Raw genomic sequence first — 15075 nt, 5'->3', positions numbered from 1 at the left:
GGTGAGTTTGAATGGAGAAACCTGGAGGAAGTGAAGTGTTTTAGATATCTGGGAGTGGATCTGGCAGCGGATGGAACCATGGAAGCGGAAGTGGATCATAGGGTGGGGGAGGGGGCGAAAATTCTGGGGGCCTTGAAGAATGTGTAGAAGTCGAGATCATTATCTCGGAAAGCAAAAATGGGTATGTTTGAAGGAATAGTGGTTCCAACAATGTTGTATGGTTGCGAGGCGTGGGCTATGGATAGAGTTGTACGCAGGAGGATGGATGTGCTGGAAATGAGATGTTTGAGGACAATGTGTGGTGTGACGTGGTTTGATCGAGTGAGTAACGTAAGGGTAAGAGAGATGTGTGGAAATAAAAAGAGCGTGGTTGAGAGAGCAGAAGAGGGTGTTTTGAAGTGGTTTGGGCACATGGAGAGAATGAGTGAGGAAAGATTGACCAAGAGGATATATGTGTCGGAGGTGGAGGGAACGAGGAGAAGAGGGAGACCAAATTGGAGGTGGAAAGATGGAGTGAAAAAGATTTTGTGTGATCGGGGCCTGAACATGCAGGAGGGTGAAAGGAGGGCAAGGAATAGAGTGAATTGGAGCGATGTGGTATACCGGGGTTGACATGCTGTCAGTGGATTGAATCAAGGCATGTGAAGCGTCTGGGGTAAACCATGGAAAGCTGTGTAGGTATGTATATTTGCGTGTGTGGACGTATGTATATACATGTGTATGGGGAGGGGGGGTTGGGCCATTTCTTTCGTCTGTTTCCTTGCGCTACCTCGCAAACGCGGGAGACAGCGACAAAGTATAATAAAAAAAATAAAAAATATATATATATATATTATATTTCATTAGTATTATATTTAACTGCCATCTCCTGCATTAGCAAGGTAATGCAAGGAAACAGACAAGGAATGGCCCAACCCATCCACACACACATGTATATACATTAACACCAACAAATGCACATATGCATACCTATACATTTCAATGTATATATACATATACATTTCTATGAGTCCATGGGGAAAATGAAGGACGATAAGTTCCCAAGTGCACTTTCGTGTAATAATCACATCATCAGGGGAGATACAAGAATGAAATATGAGTCAGGTGATATACAACATAAAGACATAGCTAGGACTCCATTTGGTAAACAAGTAATTATTTACCAAATTGACAATCCCTTGTTTACCTAATGGCGTCCTAACTACTTGGGAATTTTTCATGTTTCATTTTCCCTCTGGACTCATAAGAATATACTTGATCATGCGCAAAATTGTGATCCTTTCCATACATATACATACACAGACATATACATATATACACATGTATATATCCATACTTGCTGCCTTCATCCATTTCCGTTGCCACCCTACCACACACGAAATAGCATCTCCCCCCTCCAGTGAAGCAGTGCCAGGAACAGACAAAAAAACCCCACATTCGTTCACTCTCAGTTTCTAGCTGTCATGTGTAATGCACCGAAACCACACCTCCCTTTCCACATCCAAGCCCCACACCTTTTCATGGTTTACCCCAGATGCTTCACATGCCCTGGTTCAATCCATTGACAGCACGTTGACCCCAGTATACCACATCATTCCAATTCACTCTACTCCTTTCATGCCTTTCACCCTCCTGTATGTTCAGGCCCTGATTACTCAATATCTTTTTCACTCCATCCTTCCACCTCCAATTTGGTCTCCTGCTTCTCCTTCTTCCCTCCACCTCTTCTTTGTCAATCTTTCCTAAATCATTCTCTCCATGTGTCCAAACCATTTCAACACCCTCATCTGCTCTCTCTACCACACTCTTTTAATTACCACACATCTCTCTTACCCTTTCATTACTTACTTGATCAAACCACCCCCCCCACCATATATTGTCCTCAAACATTTCATTTCCAACACATCCACCCTCCGCTTAACCCTATCTATAGCCCATGCCTCACAACCATATAACATTGTTGGAACCACTGTTCCTTCAAACATATCCATTTTTGCTCTATGACATAACATTCTCACCCTCCACACATTCTTCAACGCTCCTAGAACCTTTGCTCCCTCCCCCACCCTGTGACTCACTTCTGCTTCCATGGTTTCATCCACTGTTAAGTCCACTCCCAGGTATCTAAAACACTTCACTTACTCCAGTTTTTCTCCATTTAAACTTACCTCCCATTTACCTTGTCCCTCAACCCTACTGAACCTAAGAACTTTGCCCTTATTTACATTTACTCTCAACTTTCTTCTTTCACATGGTTTACCAAACTCAGTCCCCAACTTCTGCAGTTATATATATATATATATATATATATATATATATATATATATATATATATATATATATATATATATATATATATATGTATATATATATATATATCATACAAACCTCCAACAGCCGGGATCGAACCTGGGACCCCTGTGCAAGAGGCAGGTATGCTAACCGCTAGGCTATGGGACTGTATAATAGGAAACAACTATTCGAAATACTAAGTACTCGAATACCCTTCGTCTCACAATGGTGAGCAACGGGGTCTATACTGGTTGTTTCCGAACAGACGCACATAGCCAACTGATAGCATTTTACCGAACCTAACTGTACAACGCGGAGGTATATGAATACGAATAAAGTGCATATGAACGAGCACCTTCATAGAACATACAAACCTCCAACAGCCAGGATCGAACCTGGGACCCCTGTGCAAGAGGCAGGTATTCTAACCGCTAAGCTATGGGACTGTATAATAAGAAACAACTACTCGAAATACTAAGTACTTGAATACCCTTCGTCTCACAATGGTGAGCAACAGGGTCTATACTGGTTGTTTCTGAACAGATGCACAAAGCAAGCTGATAGCGTTTTACCAAACCTAACTGTACAACACGGAGATATATGAATACGAATAAAGTGCATATGAATGCACACCTTCATAGAACATATGCATATATATATATATATATATATATATATATATATATATATATATATATATATATTTTTTTTTTTTTTTTTTTTTGCCGCTGTCTCCCGCATTTGCGAGGTAGCGCAAGGAAACAGATGAAAGAAATGGCCCAACCCACCCCCATACACATGTATATACATACGTCCACACACGCAAATATACATACCTACACAGCTTTCCATGGTTTACCCCAAACGCTTCACATGCCCTGATTCAACCCACTGACAGCACGTCAACCCCGGTATACCACATCGATCCAATTCACTCTATTCCTTGCACGCCATTCACCCTCCTGCATGTTCAGGCCCCGATCACTCAAAATCTTTTTCACTCCATCTTTCCACCTCCAATTTGGTCTCCCACTTCTCCTCATTCCCTCCACCTCTGAAACATATATCCTCTCGGTCAATCTTTCCCCACTCATTCTCTCCATGTGACCAAACCATTTCAAAACACCCTCTTCTGCTCTCTCAACCACACTCTTTCTATTTCCACACATCTCTCTCACCCTTACATTACTTACTCGATCAAACCACCTCACACCACACATTGTCCTCAAACATCTCATTTCCAGCACATCCACCCTCCTGCGCACAACTCTATCCATAACCCACACCTCGCAACCATACAACATTGTTGGAACCACTATTCCTTCAAACATACCCATTTTTGCTTTCCGAGATAATGTTCTCGACTTCCACACATTCTTCAAGGCACCCAGGATTTTCGTCCCCTCCCCCACCCTATGATCCACTTCCGCTTCCATGGTTCCATCCGCTGCCAGATCCACTCCCAGATATCTAAAACACTTTACTTCCTCCAGTTTTTCTCCATTCAAACTTACCTCCCAATTGACTTGACCCTCAACCCTACTGAACCTAATTACCTTGCTCTTATTCACATTTACTCTTAACTTTCTTCTTTCACACACTTTACCAAACTCAGTCACCAGCTTCTGCAGTTTCTCACATGAATCAGCCACCAGCGCTGTATCATCAGCAAACAACAACTGACTCACTTCCCAAGCTCTCTCATCCCCAACAGACTTCATACTTGCCCCTCTTTCCAAAACTCTTGCATTCACCTCCCTAACAACCCCATCCATAAACAAATTAAACAACCATGGAGACATCACACACCCCTGCCGCAAACCTACATTCACTGAGAACCAATCACTTTCCTCTCTTCCTGCACGTACACATGCCTTACATCCTCGATAAAAACTTTTCACTGCTTCTAACAACTTGCCTCCCACACCATATATTCTTAATACCTTCCACAGAGCATCTCTATCAACTCTATCATATGCCTTCTCCAGATCCATAAATGCTACATACAAATCCATTTGCTTTTCTAAGTATTTCTCACAAACATTCTTCAAAGCAAACACCTGATCCACACATCCTCTACCACTTATGAAACCACACTGCTCTTCCCCAATCTGATGCTCTGTACATGCCTTCACCCTCTCAATCAATACCCTCCCATATAATATATGTGTGTGTATATATATATATATATATATATATATATATATATATATATATATATATATATATATACATATATATATATAAAGTAATCAAATACCCTTCATCTCACACCAGTGAGCAACATGGTTTAGATCAGTCAAATCTCATGAGGCTCACACAGCCAGCAGATAGCATTTTACAGAACTTAACTGTACAACACGGAGGTATATGAATATGATTATAGTGCATGTAAACATGTCCTTTTATAGAATATACTAACCTCCACCAGCCAGGCATGAACCTGTTACCCCTGCATGGCAGGGGGCAGTGTTATGGGTAGGCTATGATTACCCCTAATAGGGAAATTACTATTCAAATACTAAGTGGTTAATTACCCTTTGTCTGACACTGGTGAGCAATGGAGACTAGACAGGTCAAATCCCATCAGGGTCACACAACCAGCAGAAAGCATTTTACAGAACCTGATGGGATTTGACTGGTCTAGTTAATATTTGAATAGTGATTTCCCTATTAGGGGTGATCACAGCCTAGCAGTAGTGCTCCCGCCTACCACGCTGGGGTCCCAGGTTTGAGCCTGGTTGTTAAAAGATCGTATTTTCTATGAAAATGTGCGTTTATATGCACTATATTTGTATTCATATACCTATGTGTTGTACAGTTAGATTCTCTAAAATGCTGAATGTTGGTTGTATGAGCTTTATGGGATTTGACCAGTGTAGACTCCATTGTTCACCAGTGTGAGATGAAGGGTGTTGACAAGTTAGTATTTGAACTGTCATTATCCTATTGGGGTGATCATAGCCTAGCTGTAACGATCCGGCCTGCCATGCAGGAGTTCTGTGTACAAGCCTGGCTGTTGGAGGTTTGTATGTTCTATGAAAGTGCGCATTTATATGCACTATATTCATATACCTCCATGTTGTACAGTTAGGTTCTGTAAAATGCTATCTGCTGATTGTATGAGCGTGATGGGTTTGACTGGTCTAGACCTTGTTGCTCACCAGTATGAGATGGAGGGTGTTCGATTACTTAGTATTCAAAGTCATTTCCTTATTAGGGGTGATCATACCCTAGCAGTAGCGCTCCCACCTGCCAAGCAGGAGTCCCAGGTCGAGCCTGGCTGTTGGAGGTTTGTATGTTCTGTGAAAGTGCACATTTATATGTACTAGGTTCTGTAAAATGCTATCAGCTGGTTGTGTGATCCTAATGGGATTTGACTGGTCTAGACCCTGTTGCTTATATATACATACATACGAATATACATATATACATCGTCAGCATCATTTTCAATCCTACAGGATGCATAGGAGTACTTTAGTAAAGCACCTTCTTACACATACTGGAGAGGAGCCATAATACTGATCACTATACCCAAAGGCATTCTCCGATAAGGTTATTAGCAGCAGGACATGAGACTTCAAACAGGGGAGAAGCCATACGAATGTTCATTCTTTCTGAAAAAGGATTCAGTTGGCAAAGTGCATGATTACTCATACAGGAGAGAAACCATGTGAATGTTCACATATCAAATAACATTCTCCCTGAGGAGTCAATTGATGCACACAGTGATTGTTCATAGAGGAGAGAAACAATTCACAGTGCAAAGCCCTCCTCCAGGAGGAATAATCTAGTGGAGCACATAACTATTCATACAGGAGAAAAGCTACTTTGATATTTGCAATGGCAAAAGACCTTCTCCCAGAGGAGTGGTCTTGTGATACATGGGTATTCATATAGGAGAAAAGCCACAGGTTCACAATGCCAAAGGCCTTCTACCATAAGTTTGATTCAGTGAAGCACATAACTGTTCATACTGGAGAGAGGCTACATAAATGTTCAGATTGTTAGAAGTCCTTCTCTAAAAGAAGTACTATAGTAAGCCACATATTCTTGCTTATCTGTTCCATTTCTGTTTAAAAACCAGAATTTTTCTTTTTTGGAAGCATGCATTGTTACATCCCAACCCTAAGAAGGAAGACCATTCTAAACCCTTCAACTATCATCCTGTTGCTTTGACATCTACCATTTCTAAAGTCTTTGAATTCCCCTCATCCCTCATATCCTCAGACATTCCTTCCTCTCTTATTAATGTCTGCTCATCATCCCTGAAAGATTTTGGGGAATCCTGTGTAGATGCCCTAAATAAGGTCATAGTTTTTGACAGGGTGTGGTATTGGGGTCTCATCTCTAAGCTTGCCTCTTTCTGCTTCCCTTCCTCATATCTAGCTACTTCTCTGGCCATTCTATCTCTGTGGTTGTTGATGGTTCAGCCTTTCCTCCTTTCTCATTCAAGAGTGGTGTTCTTGAAGATTCTGTTCTGTCTCCTGCACTTTTTATTCTTTTTATCAATGATTTCCTTTACATACAACCAAATGTACTCATACGCTGATGACTCAACACTGCATTTCTCCATATCTTTCAATTTTGTTCCTTCTTTTCTCACTTGATCTGCATCTTGTTGTGACACAACTAACTTTATAAAATTATACTTGGACAGGATATATCATTGGGGTTGATAAAGTTTGGCTAAGTTTAAATGCCTCCAAGACCCAGTTTCTGCCCATGGCTCTATCAAGAATTCATCACAAGTTTCCTCTTTCCTTCAACCATTCTGTAATTCCACCTTGTAGCTCGATGAATATACATAGTATTACTGGAACATCTACTCAGTCTTGGAAACCCCACTTTATGGATCTAAAAAACTGGGAGCCCTGTTCGGGAGTCGAAATTTCTCTTCATCCGAACAGCTGCTCCATCTGTACATAAGATACTGCTCTCACACCTGGGGTGGTTCTAGATCTGAATCCTTACTTGACAAGAGTTGAGTTGAAAGCAGTCTGACTTATCAACCCTCCCAGGCTAACTTCAAAACTTGACCTACTTGCTGTACACAGCACTGTTGGTTCACTTTCTCTCTTCTAAGGGTATTCATTTTTTCCCGAGAACTGGTTGTTTGTGTGCCCCCACCATTATCTTAGACCACATGATACTTGGCAGGTTGCTGTGTCACATGATTACTGTGTGGCCATTGACAACTCCAGGGTTGGCTGTTTTGATAATGTTTCTTTCCCTACACCTTAAAGCTTTGGATCTCTCTACCCTCTCATGTCTTTCATTGTAACTATAACCTGGAACATTTTAAAAGACAGTTTTTTTCACTTCCTCCACTCTTGTTTTTCTACTGTCGTAAATCTCTATATTTGAATTAAGGACTTGTCTTAATATGAACTTTTGTCTGCAACTGGAGCCTCCAATTTAAAAAAGAAAGGACCATTCACACAGAAGAGACCACACAAATTTTCAGTGCCAAGGGACCTTCTCTCAAAAAGGTCACTTAGTGCAGTATACAGCCATTCACACAGGAGAGAAACCATGAGAATATTCACAGTGCTAAAGTACCTTCTACCAGAAGAGTTCACTTAGTGCAACACTGCTATTCACCCAGGAGAGAAGCCTTAAGAAATGTCCACAGTACCAAAGACCTTCTCACAGAGGGTTACTTAGTGCAGCATACAGCTTTTCATACAGAAGACAACCAATAGGCATGCTCACAGTGCCAAAAGACCTTCTCCCAGAGTAGTATACAGCTATTTATACAGGAGAGGAGCCACTTGAATGTTTACACTGCCAAAAAAGCTTCACCTAAAGGAGTACTTTAGTTAACCACATGAATTTAAGAGGGAAGCCATATTAATGTACACAATGCCAAAGACCTTTCAGAACAGTAGTGCAGTAGAGCACACATATATTCATATTGAAAAGAAGAAATATTAGTATTCACAGTGTTAAGAGACATTCTCCTACTGCATCAATTTTTAGCATCATATGACTGTTCATATCAGTGAGAAGTGGAATGAATGTTCCAAGCATATAATGGCTTTTTCTTGAGGAGTTATGCAGTGAATCACATCACTGTTTAGATAGAAGAAAATTGAAAAGAATGTTTATGTTGCCAAAAGGCTTTTAGCCATGAAAATTATTTAGTCCAACATATGAAAGTTCAAATAGGTGAGAGAGTATTTACTTGGCCCTTGATCATATTTGTCAAGGTTTCCACTATAAGAGCTGGTAAGGTGTGCCACAGTTCGTTTCATGGTGAACTAAATCAGTCTGAAGAAAGGGAGTTTCTACATCTAAAGTGACTTGTGATGGTCATTCCTTTAATTGTTTTAATTGTATGAGGAATATTAATGCACAGTGTACAGGAAGTTTCCATAAGTTGTAATTGTTTAAGTGCTGATGTATGGATGTGAAATCTAAGTCTATAGAGTTCAGGATAGGTAAAAAATAAGAGCAACAGAAATATAACATGTCTGGTATTGTTGTAATTAGACAGATGGATAAAGTGAAGATATTAGGGGGTTTGGTGGGTTGAAAAAGCTATAAGACAGATGCATGGATGTAAGGGTAGGATGGCATGATCATGTAGAACATGTGGCAGATGACAGTTTGGTCCAGAAGATATATGTAGCAGTGCAGCAGAGGGGAAGTAGACTGCAGCAGAGATGGGTAGATGAAGTGAGAAAATTCAATAGGATCAGGGACATTCCAGGTGAAGATGTGAGAGGAGTGATTAGGGGTTGGATGTAAAGGAAGTATTCTGTGATTGGAGATGGCATGAATGGGGATGTTGAATACATTTCATGAGCCATCTTGGAAAAAAGTAAGAAGCTTTTTTGTAAGAGTGGAAATCCAAGTTTCATGTGATGAAGTTTTGGTTGACACAGAGAAACATAAGTTTATAGGTAAGTCAAAGCTAACCCATTAATGAAGACCACGAAAGAAACTGGTCGACACTCCTGAGACCAGCCACACCTTGAGGATTTGAATTGTCTTCTGCATCAGGTCAAGACACACTTCGGTGGCAGTGTTTCTCTTTAGATTAAGTAATAGAGTTGAAACAGTTATATCAGACAAACTTCATAATGATATTGATAATAATGATAATGATGATAATGATAATAATATCCCTGGGGATAGGGGAGAAAGAATACTTCCCACGTATTCCCTGTGTCGTAGAAGGGGACTAAAAGGTAAAGGAGCGGGGGGCTGGAAATCCTCCCCCCTCATTTCTAATTTTCCAAAAGAAGGAACGGAGAAGGGGGCCAAGTGAGGATATTCCCTCAAAGGCTCAGTCTTCTATTCTAAACACTACCTCGCTGATGCGGGAAATGCTGAAGAGTATTAAAAAAAAATAATGATAATAAATTAATACTAATGACACTAATAATGATAATAATAATAATCATGATTCATGGCTTATTGAATTTTGGAAACCATTCAGCTGATAATACATAGTTATTACAGAACTGGAAGGTCATTATAGTAACTAGTTAACTAATCACAAAAGTGATTAAGGTCAAGGTTGGGCTGGATATTTCCATGCCTTTGAGACACACGAATGAAGTACATCTACATGGTCAAAGGAAAACTGGGTGTAAAACAGCAAAAGGTGAGAATAAGTGAAAAAAAGTGATTGGGATATTTAAGGGAAGCATGTGGCATGCATAAGGTGTGCAGGTGAGAAAGGGTAGTCAATGGTGGAATAATGAAATAAAGTTGCCAGTGAAAGAGAAAAGAGATGTATGGATGGCACTTACAGGTAAAGAGTACAAATGATTGGGAGATGTACAAGAAAAAGTGGCAAGAGGTCAAGAGGAAGGTGCAGGGACTGAAACAGAGGGCAAATGAGAGTTGGAGTGAGCATCAGTAAACTTCAGGGAGAACAACTGGGAACATTGATGAAAGGGGTAAATGGGGAAGTAGTAATGAGGTGAAGAGAAGATGGACTGAGTAAGTTGAAGGACTGACGAATGTGTTTGGGTTTGGGGTGCTTTGCAAGTGAGAGTCAAGGAAAGTGGTTTGGTGAAAGTCTTGCATAAGATAGAACATGGCAAGATGGCTGGAGTGGATGTTATTACAGTTGAATTTCTTAAGAGGAGTAACTGTTATTGGTTGGTTAGTAAGGATTTTCAGCATATGTATGGATCATGGTGAGGTGCTGAGGATTAGCGAAATCCTCGCATAGTGCCATTGTGCAGAGGCAAGAGAAAGAAAAGTGTGTTTGAACTACGGAGGTATATGTTTGTTGAGGATACCTGGTAAGTTGTATGGGAAAGTAGTGATTGAAAGGGTGAAGGCATGTGCAGAACATCAGATTGGGGAAAAGGTGTTTTCAGGAGTAGTAGAGGAAGTGTGGGTCAGGTGTTTGCTTTTAAGAATGTATGTGAGAAGTACTTAGGGAAACAAAAGGTTTTGCATGTGGCATTTATGATATGGAGGATAGAGATGCCATGTGGTAGGTCTTACGAATATTAAGTTTGGGAAAAGAGCTACCAGAAGCACTAAGAGTGTAAGATGTGTGTACAAGTAGGAAGCTAGGAGGGTGAATCATTCCAGGTGAAGGTGGCTCTGTGGCAGGGATGTGTGAGGGAGGTAAGTGCAAACTCTTAGAGAGTGGGGTGGGTATGCAGTCTTTAGGGGGTGAAGGAACAAGGGGAACTGAGTTTTTTATTTTCTTCTGTTGGAGGCTCCAGTCATAGAGAAAAGTCCACATCAACGCCAGGCCTTAATTGAAATATAGAGGGGATTATGAAAGGGGAAAAGAAGAGACAAGGGAGAGTACTTACAAATTTTGGAGGAAGTTATTGCAAAAAACATGAGAAGGTAGAGAGTTTTGAAGCTTTGTGGTGTAGGGAAAGAAACAGTTATCAAACTGGCACATACTTGAATTCCCTATAGCCACACAGTAATCATGTGATGCAGCAGGTTGCCGAGTATTGCATGGTCTAGCTATTGGAAGGGGTACACAAGCAGCCAGCTCTAAGAAGCAAAACCAAAGTAATACCTATAGAAGAGGGAAAGTGAATTAACTTTGTGGCATAGGGTAAGAGGGTCAAGTTTGGAAGTTAGCCTGGGAGAGTTGATAAGTTAGACCACTGTCAACTCAATTCAGGCAAGTAAGGATGCAGGGCTAGAACCATCCCTGGTGTGAGAGTAATACTCCATACAAGAGCAAAAAAATCCTTTGTATAAATGTGACAACTATTCAGGAGAATAGAAATTTCAACATTTAAACAGGACTCCCAGTTTTTTAGAGCAGACTTAGCTATTTCCATAATGTGGGGTTTCCAAGAAAGAATGGATGTACAGAAAGAGTGGATGTTACAGTAATACCAAGTATGTTCATTGAGTCAAGAGGTGGAATTACAGAACCAGGAGTTTTTGATAGAAAGATGGGTAGAAGCTAGGTCTTTAAGGCATTAAACTAAATTGCATCTACCCCACTGAGATATCCTGCCTTTCCAAGTCTGAGTTTATTGAGGAAGTTATGTCAAGATGAAAGGCAGATCTAGTGAAAGAAGGAGCAGAATTGAAGGATATGGATGAAGGCATTGCTGAATCATTACCATATGAGTGCCCTTGGCTAATTGTCAAACATAAAAAGGAGAAAAAGTTAATGCAGAAAGGGAGAGAGGCTGATCCATCAACAACCACAGATACAGATCAGCTGAAGAGGAAACTAGATATGAGGGAGCAAAGTGAGGGAGGGTAGCAAAAATTTGGGAGCTTAGATATGAGACCCCAATGCCACCCCTGTCAAAAGTTTTGGATATGTCATGGGCAACTCCAAAATTCTTTCAGGGATGATGACCAGACATTAATAAGATAGGAAAGAATGTCACCAGTGGATCTCACCTTACGGAAGCTATACTGGTTTGCTGATGACAGCACTATTGGCAGATTAGAGTAAGAAACTACAGAAATTGGTGTTGAGTTTGGTAGTGGGTGAAAGGGGGAAGTTGAGAGTGAATGTGAATAAAAGCAAGGTGATTAGTTTCAGTAGGGCAGAGAAACAGTTAATTGACATGATAGTCTTAAAGGAGAAAATCTGGAGGAAGTGGAGTCATTTAGATACCTAGGAGTGGACATGGCAGTGAATGGAACCATGGAAGCAGAAGTGAGTCATAGGATGGGTGAGGGTTGGTGAAGTTTCTTTGTAGCATTGAGGAGTGTATGGAAGGACAGGAGGATGAAAATTGGTATGTTTGAAGGTATAGTAGGGCAATGTTTTATGGATGTGAGGCATGGGCTATAGATGAAAATGTGCAGAGGGTAGATGTGTTGGTAATGAAATGCTTGCGGACAATATGTGGTGTGAGATGGTTTGATTGACTAAGAAATGAATGGAAAAAAGAGAAGTGATGAGTGTGGTTGAAAGAGCTGAAAGGGTTGTGCTGAAATGGTAGGAACATATGGATAGAATGGGAGAGGAAAAGTCCTGATGGCATCCTTCCCCATGTACTGAAAGAGTGCCCCTGAACTTGCACTTGTGCCAGCTCATCTGTTTCGTTTCCATTTAAAAACCAAAACTTCTCCTTTTCCTTGGAAGCGCGTGATGGTACATCCCATTCCTAGGAGGGTGACTATTCTAAACCCATTTACTATCATCTACTGGTTAGCCATCTACCATTTCCTGTCTCACTCTTTCTTCAGATCACATACTTTCAGACACCTTGAATCTCACAGTCTTCTCTTTGATCAGGCAAGATTCATAGGTGATACTCTTTCTTATCTTACTAATTAATGTCTGGTCATAACCTCTGAGAGATTCTGGGGAATCCTGTGTAGTTGCCCTTGATAAATCCAAAGGTTTTTGATAGGGTGTGGCATTGGGGTCTCATCTCTAAGCTCCCCTCCCTCTTTTCAAGCTCCTTTCTGTATGATCTATCACCATGTTTGTTGATGGATCAGCCTCCTCCCAACAACAGCGGTGTCAATCAAGGTTCTATCTTTTCTCCTACACTTTCCTCCATTTCATCAATGTTTTCCTTTCTTCCACATATAATCAAATGCACTTCAATTCTGCTCCTTCTCTCACTCAATCAGCATCTCATCTCGACACAATTTCCTCAATAAGCTCAGACTTGGAGAGGATATCTCAGTGGGTTAGATGAAATCTGGTTAAGTTTAGTGCCTCCAAGACCCACTTTCTACCCATCTCTCAAAAACTTCTCAACTTTCCTCTATCCTTTGACAGCTCTGTATTTCCACCTCTTGACTTGGTGAACATACTTGGTATTACTGTAACATCCACTCTATCTTAGAAACACCACATTACAGAAATAACTAAGTTTGCCTGTGTTTAGATGTCAAAATTTCTTTTCTTCCAAACAGCTGCTCTGTTAAAACAAAGGACTGATCCATCCTTGTATGGGGTATTGCTCCTACATCTGGGGTAGTTCTAGGTCTACATCCTTAAGAGTCGAAAGCAGTCTGATTTAGAAACTCTCCCAGGCCAAATTCAAAACTTGACCTGCATGTCCTATGCCACAATGTAGGTTTACTTTCCTTTATAGGTATTACTCTGGTTTTTGCTCCTAAGAGCTGGCTGCTTCTGTGACCCCCACCACTAACTAGACCACACAATAATCAGCATTGCATGATTACTGCATGGCTGTTGGCAACTCAAGGGTAGGCTATTTTGATGAATGCTTCTTCCCCTATACCTTAAAGCTTTAGAACTCTGCCTTCTCATGTCTTTTGCAATAACTATGACCTGGCATATTTTAAAAAACAGGTTTTCTCACTTACTTCAAAATTTGTAAATACTCTCCTGTCTCTTCTTCTTCCTTTTTATTAACCTCACCATAATTCAAGTAAGGCCCAGCCTTAATGTGGACTCTCGTCTGTGACTGTAGCTTCCAACATGAGAAAAAAATCTTTTACTCATTGGGGAGAGAGTTTAAAACTCATGAAGTCCCATCTCTTGAAAATTTTCTTCCATCATACATCTTACATACATGTATGTTTTCTGCATTATCCATGTCCTCAGTCATTCTGTTCCATCCAACCACTACTCTTGTGTTACAAAAGTACTCCTTTACATCTTTTTGAACAAGTTTGTAATTAATTTCATGTTATGCCCTCTGGTTATTTTATCCATACATCTGTCAAAGAACACTTCACTGTTCATGGACCACTGTAATTGATCTCTTTTAAGAACTTAAAGGATGTGATCAGACCACCCTTCACCCTTTTCTAAGAAAGGCCTTCAGCCTTTCCCAACAAATTAACTCATAATTCTGGTACCATCTCTTTTACACTCCTCTGTACCTTCTCTATTAGCTGTTTCTGCTTCTTTTGGTGCACTGACCAAACCTGAGAAGCATATTCTAGTTTTGACCTTAAGTAAGACATGAACAGATTGCTAAATATTTCCTTACCCGTATACGTGAAAGCTAAACAGATTTCCTTCATATCTCTACATACGAAAAAAAATAAGACAATAGTGCTTAGAAACTAAAACCATATATATATATATATATATACACGAATAAAGTGCATATGAACGCGCACCTTCATAGAACATGCAAACCTCCAACAGCCAGGATCGAACCCAATCCCCTGTGCAAGAGGCAGGCATGCTAACCGTTAGGCTATGGGACTGTATGATAGGAAACAACTATTCGAAATACTAAGTACTCGAATACCCTTTGTCTCACAATGGTGAGCAACGGGGTCTATACCGGTTGTTTCCGAACAGACGCACATAGCCAGCTGATAGTGTTTTAACGAACCTAACTGTACAATGCGGAGGTATATGAATACGAATAAAGT

The sequence above is a fragment of the Panulirus ornatus genome, chromosome 9 (genome assembly GCF_036320965.1).
Source record: "Panulirus ornatus isolate Po-2019 chromosome 9, ASM3632096v1, whole genome shotgun sequence".
NCBI lineage: Eukaryota > Metazoa > Arthropoda > Malacostraca > Decapoda > Palinuridae > Panulirus > Panulirus ornatus.
The sequence above is the reverse complement of the archived record's forward strand: the minus strand, read 5'-3'. Positions refer to the sequence as shown.